This window comes from Sycon ciliatum, chromosome 7, assembly GCF_964019385.1.
Source record: "Sycon ciliatum chromosome 7, ocSycCili1.1, whole genome shotgun sequence".
Classification (NCBI taxonomy): domain Eukaryota; kingdom Metazoa; phylum Porifera; class Calcarea; order Leucosolenida; family Sycettidae; genus Sycon; species Sycon ciliatum.
The window spans coordinates 26,668,597-26,676,256 of NC_088649.1; the positions used below are offsets into that span (position 1 = coordinate 26,668,597).

General features: G+C 45.5%; 1 long non-coding RNA gene across 1 annotated transcript in view; it reads right to left on the reverse strand.

The window, feature by feature from the left end:
* LOC135820632 (uncharacterized) overlaps window positions 1-4,502 on the reverse strand; it is a 29,766-nt gene extending 25,264 nt beyond the window's left edge. The window contains exon 1 of the long non-coding RNA XR_010554149.1: window positions 4,254-4,502. This is a non-coding gene — a long non-coding RNA (uncharacterized LOC135820632). The remainder of the gene's footprint in view (window positions 1-4,253) is intronic.
* Window positions 4,503-7,660: the final 3,158 nt, after the last annotated feature.

Here is a 7,660-nt window from a genome sequence, read left to right on the forward strand (position 1 = left end):
CTTGATCTAATTCTCACCCCCCTGTCGAAAAACCAGCTGAGAAACGGCATGGCGTGGGGGCTGATCAACTGTACTTTACGGTATTGGGCAGAACTGCCCGTTTGACATGCGATGTATATTAAATAAACAACAAAAACAACAACAGCTTGCTCACTCCATAAAATATCAATATGCCCCACAACACATACGCATGCTCAACACCCCCGCTCAGGTTACGGCCCAGTGCAGCCTTCGACACGCACGCACTTGGCACCTCCCACCCTCCAGAACCGATCGCTGTAAAGACTCCCCACTGTACAAGTCCCTAGAATACTACAATGCCCTCCCTGCTAGCATTCATGACGTCTCCTCCCGACCTGCTTTCAAACAAGAAATCTGCTCACTGCTGATTAACTCAATCTGCTCCTGCAGCGCTCACCCTCTCCCATACTTGTAAGGTTTAAAGTGATGTAAATAACTTTCCAACTGTTTAACCCACAATCTCACCTTCTCATAAATGTATCTCTTCTTGGCGATGGTGCCATCGTGAGAATAAAGAATTCAAACAACTTTGGTGCTTTTTTGACAACATTTACATCATCTTTGTTCAATATGCGTACATGTTGCGAACTACACCCTTGTTTGGTTCGATTGGGCCAGCGTTGCTCGGACTACACCGTGTGCCCGCACTCAATCCAGATTTGCCAATCGATGAGACCCCTGCTGGAACATTTAATCCGCTGCTTGTTATGACCGGCAGGGGCGGTGAAAGTACAATATGAGATTTAGACCACGTGATGTGTGAAACCTTCGCTGTTTGCGGATCTACAGTTGTGGCAAGTGAAATCCGACACGTGTCATAGGGGACAGCACCACAAATGGACACTAGGGGTGAAACGATTATTTCGAATATTCGAGTATTCGATCGAAAATTTCAAACGAGCGAGTATTCGAAATTTTGCACTCGATCGTTTTTTGTTTGTTTATTTTTTATTTTTTTGAAGGATTGGCATTGTATTTTTTTTTACTTTTGTTGTACCGCTGGTCCACTGGTATGCATGCGTTATGCATGGCTTTGAGTCAGTATTTTAAGACTTCGACGATGCGATCACCACGGCAAGTAACGTTCTGAGATATGAAAGTACTGATGAAAATCGTTACTTTACACTATGTACAAGACGTTGGCGACTTTTGTTCTATGTTCACAGATAATTTCTTCCAAATTGGTTGAGAACTTGCAAATCTAGCGCTTTTGAATTTTGATAAAATACTCGAAATAATCGGATACTCGATCGAATATTATGAACGAGTGATGGGTTGGTCAAAATAGATACTCATTTCACCCCTAATGGACACCAATGATGTAATGTACTGCACCTAATTTGAACTATAGAGCCGTATGCATCCCAAACAGATCGAAAGGTCACAGTGTAGATACACACAGTTCACAAACATGGTACACATACGGAGTATTGGTATCCAATCCCTATTCATTTTTGCCAGCTTTTTTTGAACCTTGACTGTGATGAGTACGAGTTTTTTCATCAGACAGATAAAGTTGTATGTAACACATGTACGAGGTGGTTCGCAATTTTTGGACATGTCGTAATTTTTGGAAAATCAGTTAAATATGGAAGTAGAATCCTCCTGAGTTGTTGTCCTTTCATTGGTGGACAAACCTTTGACAAGAGTGTCTTCTTGTGGTCCTCAAGTTTCTTCGTGCCAATTTTTAGCGGTGAAGGCCGTTTCTTTCTGGGCGTTTTCTTTATTATTCTTAGGTAATGTAATGCGTAATTTTGAAAATTTCGAATAAATAATAAATGATTGAGGATTCCGTTGACTCTACGTCGCATAACGGAGAGAATGTCGACATGGGGGATGTTGTATCCCTTCCATCAACTCCAGGGACTACATCTTCCAGCTTGAATCCGCCTGGAAGAGTCTCCTCGCCTTCTCAACCGGTGCGTTTGTGGAGGGGTTCTGGTCAGGAGAAATCTCTTTTAGCAGTGCGAGCGTTCCACTCACCTGGCACCAGTGAGCACTTCCTAACGAAGAAGGACGCAGCGGCTAGTTACGACGCTAGCCCTCCACTCTTTGCGAAATATGAGAAGGAGACGGGCCACACTGGAGTGCTCTCCTCTGTTCTTGAATATTACGTCCGTGAAAAACCTTTAGTGACCCTTTAAATTGTGTGTCACATTGAAAAGCCTTGAAAAGCTTGCTATGGCCTGTCATTAGAACTCATATCAGCCGGTCTCATAGGCATACCCTTACCCCATTTTCATGTCCTGGGCAAGTTTTACTTGTTCACACCATTGCAGACTGCTGCTAGATGCTATTTAATTTACTTGTCCAATAATTGCTCGCATTGAAAAAGGAGTAGAAAAAGACACCTTCAATGGTTTGGTTGGGTTTGGTTTTATTATTTCAGTTCGTTGCCTCACAGTACAAAGTACAAATATCAAGAGGGACGAACGAAAAGAGAAAATAAAACAGAGCAGAGAGGAAGATGCAACTGAAAGGAAAGAAAAACGGAGAGAAACGGAGAAGGAATGTGGGCTGGGCGGATTCATGAACCATTACTAGAGCAGGGCAATGCATGAATCAGGTCAAGTTGTGACCGCATGCTTCAACTCTATGCCTTCAGGTGTGTTGGGTGGTGGTAAAGCATAAGTGTGCCAGTAGAAAGCAAGAAAGACATTTAAGTTATCTTACAAACCAACATAATGGGGTGCTATTTAGAGTGTCCAAAAATAGCAAATGACCTCGTACTGTCCGTATGCTGGGCTGCAGGGGCTGAAGACTGCATGGTGCAGTCCCTTATGCCAAGTGTTGGATTTCACTTGCCACAACTGTATTAAAGGGCATGCCGATTTGCACTTAGGGGTGGTCCGTAATTATCGAAAAATTAAAAAATCCGTCCTCGTGCACAATTCTTTCTGATACACCCACCCACCTCCCAATTTTTTCCCATTAATTTTTCGATTTTTACCGATGCCCGGCTCGAAAAAAAGAACTCCTGAGTCCTGACCCCATGTTCACTGATTGCACCTACATGTACATGAATGTCAAGTACTAGTAGCTAAGTAAAGTGAGTAGGTCTACCGACGGCCATGCACGTCCTACAACTACAAAAGAGTCATGTACCGGTATATCATACTGGTGTTTGCGATCCTACACTACGTCTACAGTGCACTACATGTCAGTGCAACAAGTGTATGAAAGTCACTGACGAAAAAAAAAAAAAAGAAAAAAAGTACGAAAAATCGAAAAATTAAATTCCGCCAGCGCTCTTGACCACCCACCCCCTTGGCCTTTCTGCATAAGGTTGTACTCACACTACTTGAAAGGTTGACGCGAATGTCGCGTTCAAAACTAGACAAAAGTACTTGAAAAAGCCTTTCCAACCACACTGCACTCCAGTGACGATTTGAAACATTTTTGGCAGCACATTGCCATGGAGATACATGATTGTCATGTGGTAGTTTTGCAAATCCCGAGGCTGCGTTCCTTCAATTTTTTTGCGCTCGATCAACTTATTTGAAATTTTCAGTTCATGAGAAAAATAGAAACAGTTATATCTTGCTTGGATCGTGGAGTTCATTCGCCATGCCTAGCGAAGAAGTAGCACATTGTCGACGTCGACGGATGAAGAGGTTTCTCTCCACAGCTCGATGAACTTCTTCTCCAAGTCGTCAGAAAACACTACGCGAGGCATAATGTCGGGACAAAAGCAATGGTACAAAAGAAATGCGACAGAAACGGCAATCAAAACAACGGGAAGCTACTGGAAGAAAGAAGACGGAAAACACTCGGAAACACCAAAGAATTCAGAAATGACAGGCAAAAAAGGAAACTACAAGTATATGTACAAGAGCAGTACGACCACGAGGAAACAAAGCATGAAAAATATTCTAGAGCCTTTCGACGTACAATAGTACTCCGGCCTCCTGTACTCACACAGCTTTCCAAAACGGCTTGAAAGCAAAAACCTGGTAGAAGAGGGTTCCGTTTCCACTGAAACCTTTCAAGCGGCTTTCAAGGGCTTTTTTTTCATTTTCGCAACCGTCACCGTGGCAACATTCACACGTAAGTCATTTGTATGCGTTTTTTTCAAGTAGTGTGAGTACAGCCTAAGGATGGATTTTTTAATTTTTCGAATAATACGGACGACCCCTTATCATAATATTATTATGTTCTTGATAACACAGTAGATGTCTACAAGTGACAACAAAGAGAACTAACAGCTATAGAAATATTGACTGAGTACTTACACACAAGTTTGAAGCGTTCATGATGTCTTCGTTGCAAACAGCCTGTGAGATCCAAAGATATTATGCCACGTAGGAACTTGGGTTCCCTCTCTCGACAGCCCTCCTTCTGTTGCGAAATGCCGATTGGTCGTACAGAGAAATACCAGTGCTAGTAGTGCTTTTCGGAAAAGCCGGGCCAAAGTGCTCCTTCTCTTGGCAATGGTAATGATGACTGTGAAAGAAGAACTGTGCGGGACTACATGTACCGGGTTCATGCACTAATGCTATACTGTTAGGCTTTGCAAATTTGGTTACATGAGAAATTTCAACCCGGGTCGAGTTCAGGCTCAGTTGAAAGTCTGTACGATAGACCAAATGAGTGATACGCACAAAGAGACCCCATATGCAGAGTTGCACACTTTTGCCAGTTTTGGGGGTTACGAAAACTCACAGCACGTGTGTCCAATACGTTCGTACTACGTACAAATGAAGGATAGTGTGCATGCGGTTTTGTTGACAAAACTACAATTACCGTAAAATCCCGCCAACAGTTCAGAGCGCCCCTACCTCCTCGACGCTTTGGGGGGGGGGGGGGGGGGGGGGATGGGCGAGTCCTACTTGCCGCATGCAGTACTGTACTATATTGTACTGTACATGAAAAAGTACTTACCCGGTACCCTACGAAAACCCTTGATTCCAAACCTACAAAAGCCTCTTGTACGGGCAAGAACAAAGTAATACAGCTAACGTGTGTTGAAGAAGAAAATGAGCGGAAACGTACTATGCTGTGAAACACGCATGAGGCATGATCAGGACAAGACAGCTGAAAAGAAAAGGAAAGAAAACAAACACACACACACACACACGCACTCACACAACAACAACAACAACAAGTGCCATACGCATGATTATCACTCCCTTAGTATTGACTCGCATAGATTTTTGCCATACCTAAGCAGTCAAATATCTTGGCTGAGGAGGGTGACTCCTTCTCTCCCTCTCTTGGGATATGTCTCTATCGAACCTAGTGGATGGGGGCTTCTTCAGACAGGAAGGAAGCCAATTTAGTTTAGCGACGTTCAATGTACGTGGTCTATCGTCGAAAGTCAAACGTGAAGCGCTCTGTCGTGATTTGGCCAAGTACAAAATTGATGTTTGTGCCGTGCAGGAAACTAAAATTTGTGAAACGAGGCAAGAGTATTGTGGTGGCTATGTTCTTTACACGCTGTCGCCAACCTGTCGTCATTATGGTCTGGCATTTGCAGTAAGAAGCAGCTTGGAGCCGAGAGTCGAGAGAGTTTGGAGCGTTTCTGACCGAGTCGCTGGAATTTCGTTACAATTGGGAAAAAAATCGACATTGAGTATCCTGAATGTGTATGCCCCGACGTCAGCTCGCTGCAGAGACAACAACTTTGAATTGGATGAATTCTACGATACCTTGACCAGAGCTATACATGACGTGGACTCGAGTTCCCTCTTCTTTGTTGTTGGAGACTTCAACGCGAAAGCTGGAACGAAGCAGCAGGACGAATCATGTATTGGCAGCCATGGGCGTGGAATCAGAAATGTCAGCGGAGAGACGCTAGTGCAGTTCTGTGAAATTAACAGATTATTCTTATCAAACACAGCGTTCTGCCACTCTGCAAGGCACAGGACCACATGGACAGGACAGCGACTTGACAGAGCCAGTGGCAAGATTGTCAACATTTACAACCAAATTGATTATATTCTGTGCCGTCAATCGCAAAAGAGACTATTCACCAACGCCAGAAGTTACAATGGAACGGAAGTCACATCAGATCATAGGATTGTGGTGGCTCGCACGCTTTTACCTCGAGTATTCGGCATATGGGGTCGGGCGGCGCGGAGCAGCCAGAAGAAGGTGGATCGCCTAGCAGTGCATCGTTTACCCGGGAATCCACAACTGCAGAATCAGCTAACATTTGCCATCTCAGACAGAATTCAGAGGGTGTCAGAAGATCAGCCCAACACCGGATGGGATGCAATAGCTGCAGAGATCTTCCACGCGGGCAAAGAGATTGTGGGTGTGACAGCCAAGACCAGTCATCGTCACCATGACCCAGAGATCGAGAGACTTTCCTGCATGCAGAGAGATGTCCGACTCCGTATTCAGGGCAGTGATGACCCAATCGAGCGAGAAATGTTGAGGACTGACCGGAATCGAATCCTGCATGATATCAGGAACAGATCCATCACAAACAGAGAAAATGAACTAATATCGCGAGCAGAGGAGATAGAGAGGCTCAAGGATGGGGCCCAGATGTTCCAAGCTGTACACTTGCTCCGGCGAAAGCCATCGCAGAAAGTCGTCGTTAAGGACAGCCAGGGCAAGATCATATGTAATGATAAGCAAGCAAGCTTGGAGATTAAGAATCATTTCTCATCGCAGCTCAGTGACTCTGCAATTCAGCAATTTGGATCCTTCACTGGGGAACCTCGACCGCTGCAGCATCCCGTTTCAACGGAGGAAGTGAAAACAGCACTAGCAAGACTCAACAACGGTAGAGCTGCAGGACCCGACAACATCCCGGGTGAGCTGTTGAAGTACTCAGCCGATGCCACTGCTCCCGTCATAAGCCGATGCATCAACAGCCTATTTCAGCAACACCGGGTAGAGCCATTCATCGGTCATGGCACACTAATACCTCTCCAGAAGCCCGGAAAGCCGGTGGGTGCTTTAACCAGTCTGCGACCGATCATCCTCCTGACAACTCTACGCAAAGTCATGTCGCTGGTAGTCCTCAAGCGCATCTCGCCAGCCGTAAACGATTTCCTATCACTGAACCAAAGTGGTTTTCGTGCAGGAAGGTCAACAGCTGATGTGGTCTGGTGCCATCGGTGGTTAGCAGCTACGACCCAGCGGTACCACTGGTCATTCAGCATACTGGGCATCGACATGTCACGTGCCTTTGACACGATCAGGCGAGGACAGTTGATGGACGTGGTTCAGCGATTCTTGGAAGAAGACGAGGTACGCTTGATCCGTTACCTGATCTCAGATACGAATTTGGCAGTCAGACTGGGCACGGAAACATCAAGCTCTTTCTCCACTAACATTGGTACCCCGCAAGGCGACTCCTTGTCGCCAATTCTATTCGTGATCTACCTGGAAGCTGCCCTGCAGGATGTGCGACAGCGAATGGCTGCACCTGTGGCCCGGCATCTTCCGTACGATGTGGAGTACGCCGATGATGTGGACTTCATCAGTATCTCTAGTGATTGGCGTCGGATGTTAGAGCCACAAGTTGCCACCATCTTGGGTACATGGTCCCTTACCGTCAACCAGACCAAGACAGAATTCACAGCCATCCAGCGAGAGGCCGATCGTGCTGATGAGCCATGGCGTATGGTCAAGAAACTCGGCTCTCTCCTTGGTGATGCAGAGGATGTCACCCGCAGAAAGCAGC